The sequence below is a fragment of the Bos indicus x Bos taurus genome, chromosome 6, assembly GCF_003369695.1.
Source record: "Bos indicus x Bos taurus breed Angus x Brahman F1 hybrid chromosome 6, Bos_hybrid_MaternalHap_v2.0, whole genome shotgun sequence".
Lineage (NCBI taxonomy): Eukaryota > Metazoa > Chordata > Mammalia > Artiodactyla > Bovidae > Bos > Bos indicus x Bos taurus.
In genome coordinates, this window is record NC_040081.1 from 37,078,764 (window position 1) to 37,102,032 (window position 23,269).

Here is a 23,269-nt window from a genome sequence, read left to right on the forward strand (position 1 = left end):
ATTCTACGAGATTATTCCCATCTACAGGTGAGGCCCATGAGGCCCAGGGATGGTAAGTATGCCCTGGGTTAGATGGCTAATAAATGGGGGAATCTAAGGACTAAAGTCAAGTCCAGTTCTAGAGTCTACTTTTAATCGCTATGTATCCTTGCTGGCACATTGAAAAAACTTCAGTGATTCAATAGATTGGAATATAGTGAGTGGATGTAGGGACAGATGAGGTTGGTCAGATAGGCAAAGGCCAGATGAGGGAGGGGGCTTAGGCTGCACTAAGGGGTACAGACTCCACCGTGGAAATGAGAGAATCCCAAAAGATTAAAGCAGAAAAACAATATATTTAGAATTGAAGTTTGGAAAAATCTTTTGTTGATAAGGAAGAGGTGGATTGAGGGAAGCGAGACTGTTGTGGAGGGGGGGAACTTCAAGAAGATATTTTAGTGGTCCAGAAAAGCAACAGTAAAAGTCTAAACTAAAGCAGTAGCAGTGGGGAATGGAAAGAATGAAGCAAAGAAAAGTGATGTTAAATAGATAAAAGTAATAGGACTCAGTAGAAGTAAAAGAAGTGGAGAAGACTGGGATGATTTCTGGATTTAGGGCTTGGGTAACTTTGAGAATTGGTGCAGCCACATCTCATGCAATTCCTAGCAGAGTTAATTGGTACAATATAATCACTCAGTAAGTTGTTAATAGTATAAGATACAATAAAAGGGGTTGAGAACTGAGAATCAAAAGACTGAAAGTTTGTTCTACCAACATGTAAACCACTTAACCTCAAGAAGAGTTCAATTTAAGCCATCTTTTAAAAATAAGGGAATTTTCACACCAAAAAAGAACTAACCATCAGTCAGTTGGACCATCATTCCTCCGTCACCTGTGGAGCATTCTTCCCAATCAGTAGGACTTGAACCTGATGAAATCTCTATACCTGGAGAAATTATAGGAAACAGATGACTATTTAAAATGACATCATTGGGATGCATTCAGCAAAGTTCAGCAAGTGGGAAAGTTTATCAAACATATTACCTGGCTTCTCTCTTATTAGCAGGAGAAATTGAAAAAAAGAGACAGAAGGGAAAATATAGATTAAAAAGATTTCAGAGACATTTCTAGAGAAATTATGAAACAGAAATGTTGACAGCTAATTGCATATTTTGTGGTATTAAGAAATTATTAAGTTTTATGTATAATGATATTATGTTTTTAGAAGAATTCTCATCTTTTAGAGATTCAATCTTAAAATATTCATGGATGAAACAGTTATCACAGGGTGGGGAAAAAGGATGAAACAAGGTTGGCCATAAATTTATAATCATCAAATTGGTGATAAGTCAGTAGAGATTCATTATACTATGCTCTTCACTTTTGTATGTTTGTAGAGGTCTGTACATAGTTATTTTTTTAATGGAAATAATTGAACTAAGTGATCTTTAAGACTTTTCCTGTTTCTAATATTCTGTAATCTCTTATTTTCTATAAATTATTTAAGCTTGATATGTCCTTTCCAGGAACCCTCTAATCTAAATTGGCTGCATTTATTCATGCATGCTAGTTGGAACATTCTGAGGAGTGGTGCTAGAAAAAAAATCACAGACCCTTACTGCTTTTTTTTTTTTTTAAATCACGGCTGATCCAACAAAACTTTTTGTTGAAATCTCACTATCATAATGGTCTTTATTTAAACAGGTTGTTATGAACTGATTCTCTTAGATTCCACATGAGTATACATTCATCTCATTGATGCCACAGCTAAGTTGCACTGTCTGATGAGTCATTTCTGGAAAAACCACACATTCATTGTGATGTACACTTCTTTCTTACCTGCCATGTTTACTCAGGTATCAAATCTTATTAACGCTTCCTCCACAGTTTCTTTGAAATCCATCCTCCCTCATTTCTTATCGCTTCTGCCTTTGTTCAAGTTCTCATTACTTCTCACCAGGTTATAGTAGTAATATTAGAATAGAATATTACTGTGGCCTATTTCTCCGTCCCCAGACTTCTGTGACCACAGGATTTAGAATCAAAGATTGAGCTGAAGTCCTGGTGTTGTCTCTTGCTAGTTTTTTACCTTGGGTTAAACTCTCTCAGTCTAAAAACTCTGCCCCTCAACTTTTCTTTCCAACATTGTTTATTACTTCTTGCCTGCTAGAATATAGAGTTCAAGATGCTCTGTATTGACTTATGAATAGCCAAGTCTAAGAAGTAGATGGCCACCTGATGCAAAGAGCTGACTCGGAAAAGTCCTTAATGCTGGACAAGATTGAGGGCAGAAGGAGAAGAGGGCAACAGAGGATGAGATGGTTGGATGGCATCACTGACTCAAGGGACATGAGTTTGAACAAGCTCCAGGAGATAATGAGGGACAGGGAAGCCTGGGGTGCTGCAGTTCATGGGGTCACAAAGAGTCGGATACAACATAGTGACTGAACAACAGCAACAACAAAGAAGAAGATAAATATTCTAAAACGTAGTTTCATGTGAAGTCTCTTTGCAGCTCTTAATTGAAATCTTAATAACCTAGAATTTTCTATTAGAAATGTCAAAGTTTTGTCTTCTCTATCAGAAAAATGCTAAAAATTCTGGGTGTGCCAACATTCTGATTATTACTAAACCCTTCTACTGTTCCTTCCATATCTCCCTCATCCACTCTTTCTCTCTGAAACCAAAGGTAGTATGTAGTTTGGACATCAACCCTCCCATCTACAGTGTTCTTCTACTGAGCTATCTCACCATCAGCCTGGTTGCTCTTTGATACGTCATCATTGGACCCTTTTCTACCCAATCTAAGATATCATACCCCTTTAACCTTTTTATTTCCAGTATGCATTTTTGCCCTCCAACCAGGCTTACCTGTTCAACTTTTGCCTAATTTTTCCGTCATTATTTCTCTGGACTTTTATGTAATCAATCAATTGCTATCACTTATTGAATTATAAGCTTGGGTGGTGGGAGCCACTAGAGATACATTTATTTTGATTAGCGTTTATAATCCAATCAAGTTCTCCCTCCCCTCTTCTCTCCCAGGCCTCTCCTGTTTATGTGAAAGTCAAGTATTGCTTTTCCTAACCACACTCAATTTCCCGGCAAAACTTTAATATATTCCATAGCCAGAAAAAAACAAATACCAAACTGTACCTAGTATAAATTCCTATTTAAGAACCATCATATTCTCTTGTGTGGTACTGTTGGTGGTGATGTGTGTCCATGTCATCTGTTTTTTATTGTGAGATTCTAGAGGGCAAGGACTATATCTATTTAAATTGCTATTTACAGAGTCAGGAAAACCACATCTATGGTTATTTACATGAGACTGGATGTTCTCATATCTTCTGACATCAGGTGAACAATAATGAGATGTATCAATGAATTCCTTGTCCTTTCTAAAGGAGAAGGCAAATATGTTAGCACACAATGCTATTAGCAGACGGTAAACTAGTTAAACCAAGAATACTTATATACTGTTCTCTGTGTTGTGGTTCCTGTCTCCAAGGGAAAGTTTCTGAATTTGTCTCCTTCCAAATTTTGAATAAAAAAGATTTAGAAAAAGATGAATGAAAGTTAAATCTGGTTGGATCTCTCTACAGCCTTCCCTGGGAGTTTATCTCTCTAGTTTACCATCTACTTCTCCCTATTAGCTCTCTTTCACTGGAATTTAATGTTTGAGTTTCCTTCATAAAACAAAGAAACAAAACCCCCCTTCATCCATAATATTCCCACCTAGCTAGCTACTCATATATTTTTCTCTTCCTCTTCACAGTCAAGTTTCTTAAGAGATACCAGTATTTAATGATATAACTGCTTCACCTTCAGCTCATTTCTCAGCCCACAGCAGTGTGGCCTCTGCCCCCATAATTCTGTAGAAACTTAGCATGTAAATATTACCAATGACTTCATTCTGGTTAACCAGTGAGTTCTTGCTGGTTAGTTGTAGTGAGCACTTTTCAGTCCCTCTCCTAGGTAGCATCTATAGCAATTGATGCTGCTGACTATTTTCTCCTCTTTCAAAAGTTCTTTTTTTTTTTAAATTTTTTTTATTTTTAAACTTTACAATATTGTATTGGTTTTGCCAAATATCGAAATGAATCCACCACAAGTATACATGTGTTCTCCATCCTGAACCCTTCTCCCTCCTCCCTCCCCATACCATCCCTCTGGGTCGTCCCAGTGCACCAGCCCCAAGCATCCAGTATCATGCATCGAACCTGGACTGGCGACTCGTTCCATGTATGATATTATACGTATTTCAATGCCATTCTCCCAAATCATCCCACCCTCTCCCTCTCCCACAGAGTCCAAAAGACTGTTCTATACATCAGTGTCTCTTTTGCTGTTTTGTACACAGGGTTATTGTTACCATCTTTCTAAATTCCATATATATGCATTAGTATACTGTATTGGTGTTTTTCTTTCTGACTTACTTCACTCTGAATAATAGGCTCCAGTTTCATCCACCTCATTAGAACTGATTCAAATGTATTCTTTTTCATGGCTGAGTAATACTCCATTGTGTATATGTACCACAGCTTTCTTATCCATTCATCTGTTGATGGACATCTAGGTTGCTCCCATGTCCTGGCTATTAAAAACAGTGCTGTGATGAACATTGGGGTACACATGTCTCTTTCAATTCTGGTTTCCTCAGTATGTATGCCCAGCAGTGGGATTGCTGGATCATAAGGCAGTTCTATTTCCAGTTTTTTAAGGAATCTCCACACTGTTCTCCATAGTGGCTGTACTAGTTTGCATTCCCACCAACAGTGTAAGAGGGTTCCCTTTTCTCCACACCCTCTCCAGCATTTATTGCTTGTAGACTTTTGGATCGCAGCCATTCTGACTGGCGTGAAATAGTGCTTCATAGTGGCTTTGATTTGCATTTCTCTGATAATGAGTGATGTTGAGCATCTTTTCATGTGTTTGTTAGCCATCTGTATGTCTTCTTTGGAGTTCTACCTCCCTCCCACATGCATGGTACTGCATTCTCCCGTTTCCTCTTTCCTCCCACCTGCTATTTGTCAACTACTCTCATGCGCTCCTCTTTCTCTAGCTGTCTTTTAAATGTTATTTCCAGGTTTCTGTTCTTGTCCATCTCCTCTTCACATTCTCCAGAGTCTTTCTGGATGAGCTTTTTCATTCCCATAGTTTCACTTATCCATCTGCTGGGCTTTTTTTTTTTAATTCAAATTTTCCTCTTGCCTTCAGGGTCATACATATCAAACTTATAAGGGAAATATCCCCTTGGAAGTTCCCAGTTTATCTCAAATTCCCAGATGCCCTTCTGTTTTTTTTTTTTTTTTCCAATTGCTCATACTAGAAATTTGATATCACTCTTGTCATGTATGTCCTTTACCCCTCCCCCCCCCCACTGTGGTCCTGTTAATTCCACACCCCTTAAATCTTACTTCCATTCACCTTCACTACAACTGTTATCTTACTTGACCACTGTTGTCTCACATGGGCTAGTATAAGAACCTCTTTATTTTTCAAACCGTGGCCAAAATAAACTTTCTAAAATGCATTTTCAGTAATATATTTTCAACATCTGCTTAAAATCCTCCATGACTCTAGGATCCTCAGGATAAAATTTAAACTTCTCAAAGTTGCATAGAAGACCCTTTGTGATTGATTTTTACAAATGACTCCAGTCCCGTTCCTTTAATTTCCTGTCTCACACTAAGCTCAAGCCATGCTAAAGTATTTCATTTCCTTCCTTATATATCATGTCTCTTTCTCTAGGCTCTGACACATGCTGTCTTTGTCTGTCTAACTCTGACCGGTCATTCAGGGCTCAGTTCTGAAGTCACATCCTTTAGGAAACCTGTCCTGGTTCCTAGCCTCACTTTGGCTAAGTTGGCATCTCTTCTTTGTTTCCAAAGCATTCCTGTGATAGTAATGACCCTTCTTTATCAGGGCTGATTGCTTATCTCTCATGACCTCTGAATAGGTTAGGCGTTTTTTGAGAACAGGATCAAGGTCTTATTTACCATTATATCTCCAACCAGTCATCACAGTGCCTGATGTAGGACGTTTATTTAATAAATATTCTTGAAATAATGGCTGACTAACTAAGAATGAAGACTGAAAGGCCATCTATCACAGTGTTTCTCAACCTATTTTTTCCATTATTGTCCAATAAGAAGAAAAAATTAATCTAATATAATATCTCCCTAAAAGTGTGTGCTCAGTTGCTTCAGCAGAGACTCACCCAGGCATCAAACCTGGGTCTCCTGCATCTCCTCCACTGCAGGCAGATTCTTTACCACTGAGCCACCAGGGAAGCCCATCTTCTTAAGGAGAGAAATTAAATACTAAGGAATAATAGAATTGAACTTTGAAAGGCTGTGAACCATTGTAATATCTAAGAGAATGGGGAAGGGAACCAATTATGATTTCCAGAGTGCTGTCCTGTCTATATCTATTTATATCAGGCATAGTAAGGAAAGAACACTCTTTTCTATATGTGAACAGACTGAAGGATTATTTTGATCTCACTTTTCTGTTAATAATTTTCTTGTACCTTCTTTCTGTTTTGAGCTGGAGGCAAATTTCTACTTACCAATGATAAGGTTTTGTGCTATTACTTGATTATTCCATTACTTCGTGAAAAACCTGAATGTTTACTTTGTGACGTTAAAACACCTAGTATATTTATCAAATCAGCACATTCTTCAGCAAAAATACCAAAATACTAGAAATACCAAATATGAAAACACCAAAATACGAGAAATGTGTTCTCAGAAATCATCATTTCAGGGATTGCACAATTGACAAATATAGTCTTAGTTACTAGCTAGGGTTATATTTTTGGTATTCCTTAGGTTTTCCACTGCCTTGGACCTTCTGAAATGACCTGCAATAATGACAGTTTGTGATTCCACAGAAAACAAATCACTGCCAGTCTTTAGTTGTGGTCTTGTGTTGTAATTTTGTATGATATGGCTCATTCCGTTGCATCAGCCGTAAAAGTTACAACACAGCTGAGGCCAGCTGTTCACATAGTGGACACTTATTGGATTTAGTTTGGTAGGTTCTGCTTGAATGTGTCCAGTGTAGATTCGTCGTGATACCCGTGGTCCAGTGCCTTCCAAGCAAGTTTCTCCATTTTGGAAGACTAATCTTTATGTGTAGGTCTCGTTTTCTTCCAGCTGATTTTTTATCCTTGTATCTGGGGTTTCATCCGGATCCTCTGCCCTAACATTTTTTTAGTTTTAAGATTTTTTCTTCTCCTTTTGGTATTTTCGAGTTAATTCACTGTTTTTCTCTGCTCCCAAATAATTCTGTGTTGCTGTCATGGTACTACACCTATAGAAAGAGCTTATTAGATACAGGGTGACAAACTGAATGACTGGTTTTCTCGTACTTATTACTATGGACAAAGTCTTCCTACTCTAACAGAATTTGGTATGTAAGTTCTTCCTACTCTTAATCCTATGCACTACCCTAAAGAATAGATTATCAGCTATTTTTAATTAATTTATTTTATTCCTTTATTATTACTATTATTCTGCTGCATCAAGTCTTAATTGCAGCATGTGGGCTCTTCATTGTAGCACATGGGCTTCTTTCTAGTTGTGGCGTATGGGCTTAGATGCCCAGTGGCACGTGGGATCTTAGTTTTCTGATCAGGGTTTGAACCGTTTCCTGCATTAAAAGACAGATTCTTAACCACTGAACCGCCAGGGAAGTCCCACAAAATATTAGTTATCTAGATTCAAAATTTTAATGCATAAGAAAAACATTTCTTAAAGAGATTTTAAATTCAAGATGGATATCTGTATCTTGTATTCTCCAGGTACAGCCATGCTCAGAGGCAAAGGATAAGGTGCCATGTCTCTCCTCAACTTTTAAAATCTAAAAAAATTAAACAACTCATAATAAAATCAGATGGAATAAAGTAATGACAAGTTGGGAGGGATTGGGGGCAGGAGGAGAAGGGGACGACAGAGGATGAGATGGCTGGATGGCATCACTGACTCAATGGACGTGAGTCTGAGTGAACTCCAGGAGTTGGTGATGGACAGGAAGGCCTGGCGTGCTGCGATTCATGGGGTCGCAAAGAGTCAGACACGACTGAGCGACTGAACTGAACTGAACTGAACTGAATGACAAGCTAACTGATAATAGACCAAGTCAGAAATAAAATCAATCAGATTAAGCAAGAAATTCAACAACTCTGGAAAACATGATCTGTCATTGTCATCACTGTCACCATCAAAAATGTTGAAATGCCTATTTCACCTGATATCTGACAAAGTCTTTCTTTTGAAAAAATAACCTTTATATGCAAAAATGTGAGGGTTTTGGCATTTTTACATACAGGTATCTAAAAGCCTAGAAATAATTATATTTTGATAGAGATATAAAATTAAACAACATCTCCAAAAGGCTAAGTTCAGTATTCCCAATAGTAAAAGGAAAATAGTATAATTATGGGATGGTGGACTGGAGAGCCCATTAAATTCAAGTTTTTGTGATATAAATCCACCAAGTTAGAAAATCTTTTAAAACACATGGAACTTATTTTTCTTGAAATCTGATGAGCTGGCATCAGGAGATGATGTCCTCCCTTAGTCTTGTGGCTTTACGTGTAGGGTGGGGGTCAAGGGATTTGCCTACAATTTCAGGCTGATTCAAAACCAGAGTCAAGTCCTCCTTGTAATTATGTTTTCCTGTAATAGCTCAAGAGCTCCTACTCCACATTCAAGTTCATATTTTATTAAGGTAAATTGGCAGAGCCTTTCCTTCTGTCGGTGTTACTGTGTCAGTGAGAAGCCGCCACCCGTGAGAGACCAGGAATGGTCTCTGTGGTAGAAGAAGTGTTGGCCACCATGAGAGACAGAAGTTCCCCAGGGATTTGGATATTTTAAGTTTGGTGGTAGATTCTGTTCAGGAATGGAGAGGGGGTGCCTCATGAAAGAACATGTTATTTGAGAACAACCAAATCTAAAGGGCTGCAAAGCAGGAAGCAGAGTGTATCAAATGAAGCATTGGATTGTAAAGGACCTCTGTCCAGTTCAGGGGCCCATGGAGAAGTTACAAGCATAATACCAATGGGAGCTGGGGTAGCAGGGGTGGGGGTAGGAGGTGGGAACAAAGATAGTGGCAGAAAAAGATGGATCTAATAGAGAAACTAAACACTTTACCGTGCCTAATCATAAGAAAGGCACAGAAATTCAGAACTTCACAAAGCTCTTTCATGACACTGCTGGGAAAATCTTTTTTGTTTCATTTTTTTCCTAGAATAAAATTCATATTTCAAGAGAGAAATTGATTAACATAATCTAGACACTTGTCCAAAAATTTGAAGAGAGATGATAATTTTCTAAAACACACTGTTGCTAAGCAATAATATTCCATACACCCAAAGTCTGTAGACTTATTTGTCCACTTAATGACCACAAAGGTACCCATGGAGGGAAGAGCCTTTCAATTTCAGTTTTTTTATGAGGTCCAAATTGATATAGATAAGTCAGTAGTAATAGAAGCTGTTTTTTTCTCTTGGTAAGTCTGTGATGTTGTAAGCCATTGACTCTCCAAAATTCTTATCCATCCATCCATCAATTCATCTATCCATCATTTTCAATACCTGCTAGGTACTAGGCACAATGACAAATGAATACTAGGGATACAAAAATATCCCAGTAAGAAGATACAAAGTTGTCCCAATAAAATTTCAATTGTCCATAATTTCTTTGTGAAGAGTCTAAGGTAAGCTCACTAGTGGCATTTGGATATCTAAGTGTCTTCTAAGGTGATAAAAGAAGCCACCAGACAAAGCCTTCTATAATATTTCTGCATTTGACTTTTTTTTTCTTTCTCAAAGAACAGATAGCAAACTTAACTAAAGAAAAAAACACATTCTCAGGAAACTTTTTAAAGATTCCCATGTGGGGTAAGTGTAAACTTAGTTGAAGTGAGAGATTTTTTTCATTGCTTTAAATATATGAAAAATACTTAATTAGCTCCAACATACATGAATTAATTTCATTTCCAAGGGATTGGAAATCAATTTGCCTGCCTCTTACAACAAGGTTTCTTTTATTTCATTTTCACATTCACATTATTCTTTAGAACCATACCAAAGTTATAGGCTCTACAAATGGAATTACATTTTTAGCATGCACACTAAAGAAGAAACTTATGGACCCACTTGAAACTTTCAAACACCCTTATGTATATGGAGAACAGTAGTTACTGTAGTATCCAACTGTAAAAACAACCATGGTGCTATTTTCAGCCTAACTCTTTAGACGATCTAACTCAGAATGCCTTTTCATTTTCCTTGTTAATTGCACCATGCTTTGGCCAGTGGTCCTGTGATTGTGTCCATGTAAGGCAGAGTTGATGCAGTGAATTAAGCATACTTGCTTATATAACGGAGAAGGCAATGGCACCCGACTCCAGTACTCTTGCCTGGAAAATCCCATGAACGGAGCAGCCTGGTGGGCTGCAGTCCATGGGGTCGCTGAGGGTCGGACACGACTGAGCGACTTCACTTCCACTTTTCACTTTCATGCATTGGAGAAGGAAATGGCAACCCACTCCAGTATTCTTGCCTGGAGAATCCCAGGGATGGGGAAGCCTGGTGGGCTGCCGTCTATGGGATCACACAGAGTCGGGCACTACTGAAGTGACTTAGCAGTAGCAGCTAGTATAAACTTAATATTTGTTTCAAAGCTGTTAAGGCTTAAAATAATATCAAACTCCAGTTCAACCTTGGGGCCTTTAACAAATTTGGTATTTAAAAAAACTAAAGTATAAATACAAATAGTAAACAACATAGATCTTAAGTGAACAGTTCATTGGGTCTTGATAATTGTTTATACCCAGGTCAACACAGAGCATTTGCCTTATTCTAAAAGTTCTCTCATATTCTTTCCTAGTCTGTTCCCTCTGTCTGCCAGTCAACCACAAGTCTGCTTTTCATCCCATAGATAACTTTTGTTATCTCTCTTTTTAAAAAATGTTTATTTATTTGTCTGCACCAGGACTTAGCTGTGGCATGTAGGATCTTTAGTTGTGGCATGTAGGTTTTTTTAGTTGTGGCATGTGGGATCTAGTTCCCTGACCAGGGATTGAACCCGAGTCTCCTGCTTTGGGATCATGGAGTCTTAGCCACTGGACCACCAGGGAAGTCCCTGCTATCTCTTGAAGTTTTAGAAATGAAATTGTACAGTAAGTCTTCTTTCATGTCTAACTTCTTCCTTTGAGTGTCATACTTTTTATATCCATTCAGTTTGATCATGTATCAGTAGTTCACTGTTTTGATGCAGAAAACTAAGATCATGGCATCTGGTCCCATCACTTCATGGGAAATGGATGGGGAAAGAGTGGAAACAGTGTCAGACTTTGTTTTTTGGGCTCCAAAATCACTGCAGATGGTGACTGCAGCCATGAAATTAAAAGACGCTTACTCTTTGGAAGGAAAGCTATGACCAACCTAGATAGCATATTCAAAAGCAGAGACATTACTTTGCCAACAAAGGTCCATCTAGTCAAGGCTATGGTTTTTCCTGTGGTCATGTATGGATGTGAGAGTTGGACTGTGAAGAAGGCTGAGTGCCGAAGAATTGATGCTTTTGAAATGTGGTATTGGAGAAGACTCTTGAGAGTCCCTTGGACTGCAAGGAGATCCAACCAGTCCATTCTGAAGGAGATCAGCCCTGGGATTTCTTTGGAGGGAATGATGCTAAAGCTGAAACTCCAGTACTTTGGCCACCTCATGTGAAGAGTTGACTCATTGGAAAAGACTCTGATGTTGGGAGAGATTGGGGGCAGGAGAAGGGGACAACAGAGGATGAGATGGCTGGATGGCACCACTGACTTGATGGATGTGAGTTTGGGTGAACTCTGGAAGTTGGCAATGGACAGGGAGGCCTGGTGTGCTGCGATTCATGGGGTCTCAAAGAGTCGGACACGACTGAGCGACTGAACTGAACGGAACCTGGAGTAAAATCAGAGTATAAAAGAGATGGACAAGGGCCAGCACAATGCATTTAGTAGGTCTGTAACCAGGGACAGGGAGGGGAACACCAGAACACACCAAGGCCTCCACACTGCACTGTTCTCACATCAGCTCTGAGCACTTCACCCCCACTGCACTGGGAGCTGCATGGGAAAGTAGACAACGGTTAGAGTTATACCACGAAAAGACAAACTTAGAGACAAATATACTTGGGTTAAGTTCTGGCTCTGTAACTTAAGACAAACTGATTGACCACTTTGAGCCTCAGGCATTCTCATCTTTAAGATAAAAAGATTCCTAGTGTGATGGGTAAAAAACTAGTTAAGGTCACAGCAAATTTAATGTGTACAAAATATAATCACAGATAGCATAATTTATGTATCATAATGAGACAAGATTCTTTACCATTTGAGCCACCAGGGAAGCCTCAATGAGACCGTTTAGACTATAATTTGAATTCCAGCTCATACACTGGGATGATTTAAATTAAAACATTTTTGAGGAATTCCCTGGTCATCCATGGTTAGGACTCCACACTTTCACTGCAAGGGGCACTGATTCTGTCCCTGGTCAGGGAACTAGGATTGCTCAAGCTGTGTGGCAAGGCCAAAAATACTTTTAGTTCTTGAATGTTGACTAGGCTTGTTGTGGTGATCATTCACAATATATATGAATATCAAATTATTATGTTGTACATGTGAAACTAATATAATGTTATATATAAATTATAACTCAATACAAAAAGAGAAAGTTTTGTTTTAATCAGGTGATTCTCTGGTTGAACTTACATAGGGCAAATTGATGCAATAAATTCCACATACTTTGATGGATAAACCCCCTAATGTTAGCAACTTAATAAATAAAATGCCATTTAGGGATCCTTCCCTTAAACTTTGCAAAATGTTCACTGTTGGTATTCTCTATCATTAAAATTAATTGCAAAGGGACATCTGTTAGTGAAATTTCACATACTTCATCTTTGAAAATGTCTTTCCATGCAGATAGATCCAGCCAAATACTGATACCAGTTCATAAACATATGATTGTAGTTGAGCATATTCATTACTGGGAAGGCATGGATAGAATTCTGTTAAGTTTTTCTCTTGATATTTGCCTTTTTTCCTGTCATTACATTGCAAATTAATCACCTTCAATTGAAGTTAAATGGCAACTCCTCAATTTTATTAGTTAAATGAATTTTTGTTGTTAAATAAGTTTTAAAATATGAAAATTTTGTTCATACCTCCATGGAAGCCTGAAAATGGTGCTGGAACTACAGTTTGAACTTGGAAAATATATCTGCTGCAAATTTTTATAAGAATGGAGACCTCACTTCTTGTTTGAACGTTTGACAGCCTGGGAAATATAAAAAGTGTTGCAGATATAACCAGGGATTACTAACCCTATTATAGTGATTCTTTTATAATGTATGTAAGTGTCAAATCATTGTGTAATACACTTGAACTAACATAACATCATACACCAACTGTATTTCAATTAAAAAATAATTATTCGTCCCTAAAAACTTACATTTTCATTTACTTAGGTATGCAGAGTACATCATGAGAAACGCTGGACTGGAAGAAGCACAAGCTGGAATCAAGATTGCCGGGAGAAATATCAATAACCTCAGATATGCAAATGACACCACCCTTATGGCAGAAAGTGAAGAGGAACTCAAAAGCCTCTTGATGAAAGTGAAAGTGGAGACTGAAAAAGTTGGCTTAAAGCTCAGCATTCAGAAAACGAAGATCATGGCACCCAGTCCCATCACTTCATGGGAAATAGATGGAGAAACAGTGGAAACAGTGTCAGACTTTATTTTTCTGGGCTCCAAAATCAGTGCAGATGGTGACTGCAGCCATGAAATTAAAAGATGCTTACTCCTTGGAAGGAAAGTTATGATTAACCTAGATAGCATATTCAAAAGCAGAGACATTACTTTGCCAACAAAGGTCCGTCTAGTCAAGGCTATGGTTTTTCCTGTGGTCATGTATGGATGTGAGAGTTGGACTGTGAAGAAGGCTGAGCGCCAAAGAATTGATGCTTTTGAACTGTGGTGTTGGAGAAGACTCTTGAGAGTCCCTTGGACTGCAAGGAGATCCAACCAGTCCATTCTGAAGGAGACCAGCCCTGGGATTTCTTTGGAGGGAATGATGCTAAAGCTGAAACTCCAGTACTTCGGCCACCTGATGTGAAGAGTTGACTCATTGGAAAAGACTCTGATGCTGGGAGGGATTGTGGGCAGGAGGAGAAGGGGATGACAGAGGATGAGATGGCTGGATGGCATCACTGACTCGATGGACGTGAGTCTGAGTGAACTCCGGGAGTTGGTGATGGACAGGGAAGCCTGGTGTGCTGCGATTCATTGGGGTCGCAAAGAGTCGGATACTACTGAGTGACTGAACTGAACTGAGGTGATAATTGGAATTTTGTATTAAATGTAGTAAAGTACAATACTATTCTCAGCTTAAACTAACATTTGCATTTCATTACTTTAATCTGGAACACAATTTAATGCATGACTCCCTGAAACATTTTCTCATATATTATTTTGTTATAATAATTCTTCATTATGTTCTATAGTCCAGTGGAATTCATTGCTTTTTCTATTGTTTTCCTGAATCCTGTACCTTTTTTTTCAGTATCCATTACTTCCTGGTTTGGGCTTTTCTATTAAGTGTTTTGGAAACCAAAATGGGCTAGAGAGCATTAGTTTTGTCATTAAAATATGTGTCACCAATTTTTAATATACTGTCATTTTTAAATAATGTAAAAGTCAATAGCAAATTTAGATTGTTGATATAACTGTTCATCTTTTATTAGAATTAAGAGTCATTTTAGCTTCTCAGCCTCAGTTTCTATATTTTTAAAATAAATTATTTATTTATTTTTTGATTGTACTGTGCCTTCATTGCTGCACACAGGCTTTCTCTAGTTACAGCAAGTGGGAGCTACTCCTCTTTGTTGGGTGCTTGGGCTTCTGTTTGTGGTGGTTTCTCTTGTGGAGCACAGCCTCTAGGTGCACGGGCTGCAAAAGTTGTGGCCGGAGGACTCAGAAGTTGCAGCTTGTGGGCTCTAGAGCACTGGTTCAGTAGTTGTGGCTCACAAGTCGAGTTGCTCCACGGCATTGTGGGATTTTCCTGGATCAGGGATCAAATCCTTGTCCCCTGCATTGGCAGGCAGATTCTTATCCAATCCCACCAGGAAATTCCTTCAGTTCCCATATTTTTAATACAAAGATCATGATAGCTATTTTAAAGTCCTTATGAGCAATAAGATAGTGCATATGGAATGTCGGCTATTGTGAGTCTTAAATACAGTTCACGTCTTGGATGGTTAGGATTAAAGTTAGGGATAGAGTTAGGATTCAGTTCAGTTCAGTTCAGTTCAGTCGATCAGTAGTGTCCGACTCTTTGCAACCCCATGAATCGCAGCACACCAGGCTTCCCTGTCCATTGCCAACTCCCGGAATTCACTCAGACTCATGTCCATCGAGTCAGTGATGCCATCCAGCCATCTCATCCTCTGTTGTCCCCTTCTCCTCTTGCCCCCAATCCCTCCCAGCATCAGAGTCTTTTCCAATGAGTCAACTCTTCGCATGAGGTGGCCAAAGTACTGGAGTTTCAGCTTTAGCATCATTCCCTCCAAAGAAATCCCAGGGCTGATCTCCTTCAGAATGGACTGGTTGGATCTCCTTGCAGTCCAAGGGACTCTCAAGAGTCTTCTCTAACACCACAGTTCAAAAGCATCAATTCTTCAGCACTCAGCCTTCTTCACAGTCCAACTCTCACATCCATACATGACTACTGGAAAAACCATAGCCTTGACTAGACAGACCTTTGTTGGCAAAGTAATGTCTCTGCTTTTCAATATACTATCTAGGTTGGTCATAACTTTATGTGAAAAGAAGAGAAGCAAAAAGCAAAGTAGAAAAAGATATAAGCATCTGAGTGCAGAGTTCCAAAGAATAGCAAGAAGAGATAAGAAAGTCTTCCGCAGCTATCAATGCAAAGAAATAGCAGAAAACAACATAATGGGAAAGACTAGAGATCTCTTCAAGAAAATTAGAGATACCAAGGGAACATTTCATGCAAAAATGGGCTCGATAAAGGACAGAAATGGTATGGACCTAACATGTAATATCAGCAGAAGATATTAAGAAGAGGTGGCAAGAATACACAGAAGAACTGTACAAAAAAGATCTTCACGACCAAGATAATCACGATGGTGTGATCACTCACCTAGAGCCAAACATCCTGGAATGTGAAGTTAAGTGGGCCTTAGAAAGCATCACTATGAACAAAGCTAGTGGAGGTGATGGAATTCCAGTTGAGCTATTCCAAATCCTGAAAGATGATGCTGTGAAAGTGCTGCACTCAATATGCCAGCAAATTTGGAAAACTCAGCAGTGGCCACAGGACTGGAAAAGGACAGTTTTCATTCCAATCCCAAAGAAAGGCAATGCCAAAGAATGCTCAAACTACCACACAATTGCACTCATCTCACACGCTAGTAAAGTAATGCTCAAAATTCTCCAAGCAAGGCTTCAGCAATATGTGAACTGTGAACTTCCAGATATTCAAGGTGGTTTTAAGGCAGGGGAACCAGAGATCAAATTGCCAACATCCTCTGGATCATTGAAAAAGCAAGAGAGTTAGGATTACATAAATGTAATATTAAACCTTCCTTTTATAATTTTTACGTACATATATTCCTTTTATCTTGAAACATCTCAAAAAATTTACTGTTCATATGATAGTTCACTTTCATCATACTCTAGAGAAACACAGATGTATAGTTTCCTAAAACTCATATGTATGAATGTAAAGTGTCCTTAATATATACCTTAATATATATATATATGTGTATGTGTGTATCTAAATATAATATGTTGTGCATATATTTAAAACAACCTTTCCTCTACTGTTTTATTATATCTATAAATATGTTGCCTTTTCACTAATTAAACATTTTAGTGAGAAAATTAGGGAGGAAAATGAAAAAATATCAGCCACCATTCCTTGAGGCATATCATTCACAGACCATAGAAAAAGAACAAACAATTTGTGGACCACTGTAGCCAGAAACCAACCATTAGCAAACCAATGTGTTTTAAATGCAGAGGGTCACAAGGAACCCACTATGACCAATGACTCCAAGGATCTCGAGTGACACCCCAGGCAGCAATATTTTCTTGGGTGGCATCTTGTTAACTCATGAACCACAAAGTTTCATGCTTAAAATGTGGTTGAAAATTTAAGCAGAAACCTGTAAATGAGTAGCTTAGTATCTTAAAACCATATCTTTAGCCGAATGAAGGTGTGGCCCCATGATGTTTCTCTTTAGATGCCTGAACTTTGAAGAGCAAAGGGTTAGATCACTTTTAGGCATTTCTTACATGTATGTAGAGGCTTCTTTCTTCTTATTTTATCCCACAAATATTATTTTCATAGCTTGGTGAAATGAGAGTCACCTTTTATATTTGCCACATTTGAACTGAAGACTGTGGTGGTGGTTTTAATAACTCAAGAGTATTCACATGTTTCCACCCTGGAGTTATTCTAAAGAGAAACCACAGTTCCAGAAATAAGCAAAGCAAACAAAACAGAAAACTAATGTGATGTCTTTTAGATTGCAGGTAGTAAGGTTACTGGTAAAACAATGTTTTGCTCTGCAAATATATTTTCCCCTGCTTTTAAGACGTAAATATAATTAGATATTTCTGCTCAGCTTTATTTTGGGGTCCTCTGAATGTCAATCGCAGGTCAGAAGGATCCTGAATAGAATGAGTCCTGGAGAGCTGGAAGACCTTGCCTGTTTGCCTGCTGTCCTTGTCTCAGGAGTGACATTCTGTTGGCCTTTTCTCCTGGTCCTCCTTTGAATCTTGGTGAAAACAAGATTTCCTTCTCTGGGGCTTCCCCCTTTCTGATTTCTTGTCCTTTCTGAAGACCAAAGACTCTAGAGCTTCTTGCTATTATCACCTTTCTGAAGACTAATAAAGAATGAATTGTTTATTCATTTGTTTATTCATTCACCAAGTATCTATAGAGATCATCTACTATGAATATGGTCATAGGATGCTAGGCTAGGCATTCAAGAGTATGAAAAGAAATGAATACAATCTGCAGTCTGGTGAAAAATACTAAATAGAAAATTTATGTTACAATGCAAATCCATAAGTTAGCTGAGAAAGTGATTGTCAACGGAAGCCATATTGTCCAGCAGGGTGAACTTGGGCGTGGTCTATGGGGCAGGTGTAAAAACCAAAGTGTCTGGAAGGATAGGTGCTTATTTTGTGAAGCATCATTTGTTTTCAAGAGCCAGTTTTCTTACACTACCTCACACGGGGAGCTGTAGAGCTACTCAGCAAAACTGGAATGTTAGGGTCAGCCTTTCTTCTCCCTAACTTGGTCTATGTCTCGCTTTCTATGTGATCTCTCCTCTCCTGTCTGTTCTGCATGATTCTTGGTTTCTGCTCTTCCTTAATCTCAGCTTGGTTGTACTTTGAAAGAACTCAACTCCAATTTCAGCATTGGAAATATGCCTAACATAGACTCAAGAGTTGTAATGACACCAATTCTATTGTATGGTTTTGTGTAACTTCCGGAAGCACCTAAAACCCAGATGTAGGAATGGAGAATCTCGACAGTAAACTGGATGTAGCACTGGCAGGATATACAATGAATGTGGTAAAAGCAAATGGACGCAAGGACATTACAACTATGGAAAGAAAGAATGTCAACTAATGAAAGCAAAACTGTATTAGGAAGTTGAAAGGGACAAAAACTTTAGGAAAAAGAGGAAAGTTCAGGGACCTGGGTTGGAAATGTCAACTACAAATTGGCACTTGCCAATGGTATTTGCCAGCGACTGAACAACAACAAGGAGGACATTTATTTGCCATCACCTCTGCAGAGACTGAATCCTGTGTTGCTGTAGCTGTTGACCCTTGACATGCCCTGAAGGGAGTTCAGGGTGGAGAATGAGGCACCTGTGCTCCAGGAAAACTGGCACAACAGGTCTTTAGATAGTTAGATATTTTCAGGAACTAATTTCATGATCTCAATCCTTGCATCTCCTCATATCTAGAAAAGCACTAAATCCCTTCATGATGACATCTACTCCTCATGGCCAGCAGAAAACCTTTTTAAAAACAAGTGCTTGATTGCATTGAACTTCCCCTTCACCAAAATCACACCACTTTGGAGAAGTTTCTCACAGCTGTCTGAGGTGCTGCCTTCTGGGCTGCAGTCCTCATTTTGCCCCAAATAAAACTTAACTCACAATTCTCACATTGTGCATCTTTTTTAGTTGACAGAGATATTGGATTAATAAATGGTATTTAGTTTTCCATTTGCAGTAGATCTCCCCTCATGATTAATTTACACAGGTTACTTTTTCTTGCAGAAAGAGTTCCTGTAGTAAGCTGATCTGTACCAAAGACTATTCCAGGGAAATCATCTGTGTTTGAGACAATAGAGTAGAGTGGGAGTTAGGAAGTGTTACGATAGCTATTGCAGTGCCTGTGTGGGAGCAGATGATTTTATTTTAAGTTAATGCAGTGGTGGGAGGGAAAAATATCCAGTTGGCTTGGAGGTGAGTACCACTCAAGGTACTATTCTAAGAGGAGATTTTCCCTTTTCTTGGACTATTTAAGAATGGTGAACTAGGACATTGAATTTTAACCTAGTGGGTAGAAAAGAGCTTGTAAATTAAAATGTGGATTCTAGTCTGATATAAGATAGCCAAGGAGCCTATATAGCAGGAAGACGTCGATTCTGAGCATACGTTTCCATAGCTGCTGGGGGGAGTTTATTCCTTAGTAGAGTAAGAATGTGGTAAGTTTTGTTTATTTGTTTGTTTATTTGGCCACACCACACAGCATGTAGGATTTTAATTTTCCAACCAGGGATTGAATCCGCAGCCCCTGCAGTGGAAGTACAGAGTCATAACCACTGAACTTCCAGGGAAGTCCCAGAATGTGGTCATTTTTGAGCAAGCATCATTGGCTGTATGAGTGCTTTTTTACACACAGGTGCACATGCACGCGCGCACACACACACACACACACACCCCTGAAGTCTGTACTTATTCCCATAGGTCTTTCTGGATATATGATCATCATATGTGCTCAGTTGCTTCAGTCGTGCCCAACTCTTTGCAACCCCATGGACTGAAGCCCACCAGACTCCTCTGTCCATGGAATTTTCCAGGCAAGAACGCTGGAGTGCGTTGCCATTTCCTCCTCGAGGGGATCTTCCTGACCCAGGGATCGAACCCGTGTCTCTTGCGTCTCTTGCACTGACAGACAATATCATCAGGAGTGCCAGGATATAAGTCTTGAACTAGAGTATTCAAGGGCCAGGAGGCCTGCTTCTGGGTTTAGGGAAATTTCATACAGCATGGATTTTCAGAAAAAGATGAGTGAGGAGTTTATATCTCAGAAGGACACAGTCTCCTGGAATACTGAGACCTACCAGCTGAATACATAAACATTGCAGACATGACTGCATCTCTTTTAGCCTACAGTTTGTGTCAATGAGGGTAAGGTGTATCTTTGGAAAATTCAAAAATTGGATTTCAAAGGTAACCTAGGAATATAATTAAAGTAGATGATCTCACACCTGTCTCCACGTGTTTAGAATAAGTGGCTGTGACTCTTGAGCTAAGCTCAAAAATAGCATGTAGAATATATTTGTCTGTAACATTCTTTATGCTTTTTTTAAAGTTAAGGTGAAGTTTACAGTACATAAAACTAACCATTAAAATTTGACAATTCAATAGCATCTCATGTATTCACAATATTGTGCACCCATCACCTTTATGTATTTCCAAAATATTTTCATCATCACTGAAGGAAACCTGACACCATTAAGCACTTCATGGCTTTTCTGCATTCATACTATTTTCACCTTCCTAAAGGTGCTCCCATCTCCTGGTCCTGTGTGGAAATTCAAACCAGTTTATGCTGGAAATGAATCTGAAAAAGGAAATGACACAGAAGTAAGGCTAGGGCTGGGGCCAGGAGCTGGATTTAATTCCATGTTCTGCCTTCAGTTAGAATTTTTCTTGGAAGACCTGCATGCTGGCCGTAGGCTCTGGTCCTCTGTTTTAAAAAAATTTTATTTTCTGTATGTGGGAATAATTTTACATGAATGCATAATGCAGATTGTATTATAAGTTCTGGTTATTTTAAGTTCAGTCTTGTTTTTTGCATTTTTGGTTCTCATTTTTCCCTTCTATAATATATAACCTGCTCCTCTCCCACACAAATCATGTTCCCATTCATAACAACTTAGTATGTATCCGTATACTTCTTCATCATGCTCATAGAATCCTGTGGTTGTGGTTTAGTCACTAAGGTGTGTCTGACTCTTGCGACCCCATGGACTGTGGCCTACCAGGTTCTTCTGTCCATGGGATTTCCCAGGCAAGAATACCAGAGTGAGTTGCCTTCTCCAGGGGATCCTCCAAACCCAGGAATTGAACCTGGATCTATGAATTGCGGGCAGTCTCCTGCATCTCAGGTGGATTCTTTACTGACTGAGCCACCAGGGAAGCCCAGAGCATCCTATATATGTTATTTTCTCAGTTGTGTCTGACTCTTTGTGACCCCTTGGACTGTAGCCCACCAGGCTCCTCTGTCCATGGGATTTCCCAGGCAAGAATATTGGAGTGGATTCCAATTTTCAATATAGATTTTCAATTTTGTTCCTATGGAGAACTTAATCTTTCCCGTATCTGTGGCTTTGAGTAATTTCTCATTCTTAATGTCATGTATTTTTTACCATCAATTTTTCTAAGTTATGCTCATCTGAGAGTGGGTTAGCTATCTCGTTTGTTTAAAAAAAACAGTACTTTGCATATATACTTCTTGTTTCTATTTAGTATTTTATTATGCTTTATTTGAGCTTCCCCTGTGGCTCAGCCGGTAAAGAATCCGCCTGTAATGAGGGAGACCTGGGTTTGATCCCTGGGTTGGGAAGGTCCCCTGGAGAAAGGAAAGGCTACCCAATTCAGTATTCTGGACTGGAGAATTCCAAGGACTGTGTAGTCCATGGGGTCACAAAGGGTCGGACACGACTGAGCAACTTTCACTATGCTTTGTTTCATCTTTTTATTTAAATAATTCCATCTGCCCAATAACTTTGGATTATTTTATGCTTCTTTTTCTGATTTCTTAACATGAGTACTTTGCTCCTTTTTTTGGTTTTTAATCTTTAAAAATGAGGTCAATCACAGCTATGGATTTTCATCTTAGTTCCATTGGTTTTCAGAATAAGAATTCCTCTTCATTGCTTTCTTGATATAATTTTCAGTTTGATTTCCTGTTTAGTTGAAGAATTTTCCAAGGTAATGATTCTTTATATTCACATCATTAAAATTTTGGTGATTTTTTTCATTATTTATTTCTAATTTTATTAGATTATGCTAGTCAAATGTATTTCTTTTTCTTTGGGATGGTTTTGGTCACTGACTCCTGTACTATGTTATGAACCTCCATTGATGGTTCTTCAGGCACTCTGTCTACTAGATCTTATCCCTTCAACCTATTTGGCACCTCCACTGTATAATCATAGATTTGATTTAGGTCATACCTAACTGGCCTAGTGGTTTTCCTACTTTGTTCAATTTAAGCCTAAATTTTGCAATATGAAGTTCACGATCTGAGCCACAGGCAGCTCAGGTCTAGTTTTTGCTGATCATATAGAGCTTCTACATTTTTGGCTGCCAAGAATATAATCAATCTGAAATCATTATTGACCATTTGGTGATGTTCATGTGTAAAGTCATCTCTTGTGTTGTTGAAAAAGGGTGTTTGCTATGACCCATATGTTCTCTTGACAAAACTCTATTAGCCTTTACCCTGCTTCATTTTGTACTCCAATGATAAACTTGCCTGTTACTCCAGGTATCTCTTGACTTGCTACTTTTGTATTCCAATTCCCTATGATGAAAAGGATACCTTTTGGGGTGTTAGTTCTAGAAGGTGCTATAGGTCTACATAGAACCAGTCAACTTCAGCTTCTTCAGCATTAGTGGTTGGGGCATACACTTGGATTACTGTGATGTTGAATGGTTTGCTTGGAAATGAACAGACCATTTTGTGTTTTTGAGATTGCACCCAAGAGAGTCCCCTGGACTGCAAGGAGGTCCAACCAGTCCATCCTAAAGGAGATCAGTCCTGGGTATTCACTGGAAGGACTGATGCTGAAGCTGAAACTCCAATACTTTGGCCACCTCATGCAAAGAGTTGACTCATTAGAAAAGACCCTGGTGCTGGGAGGGATTGGGGGCGGGAGG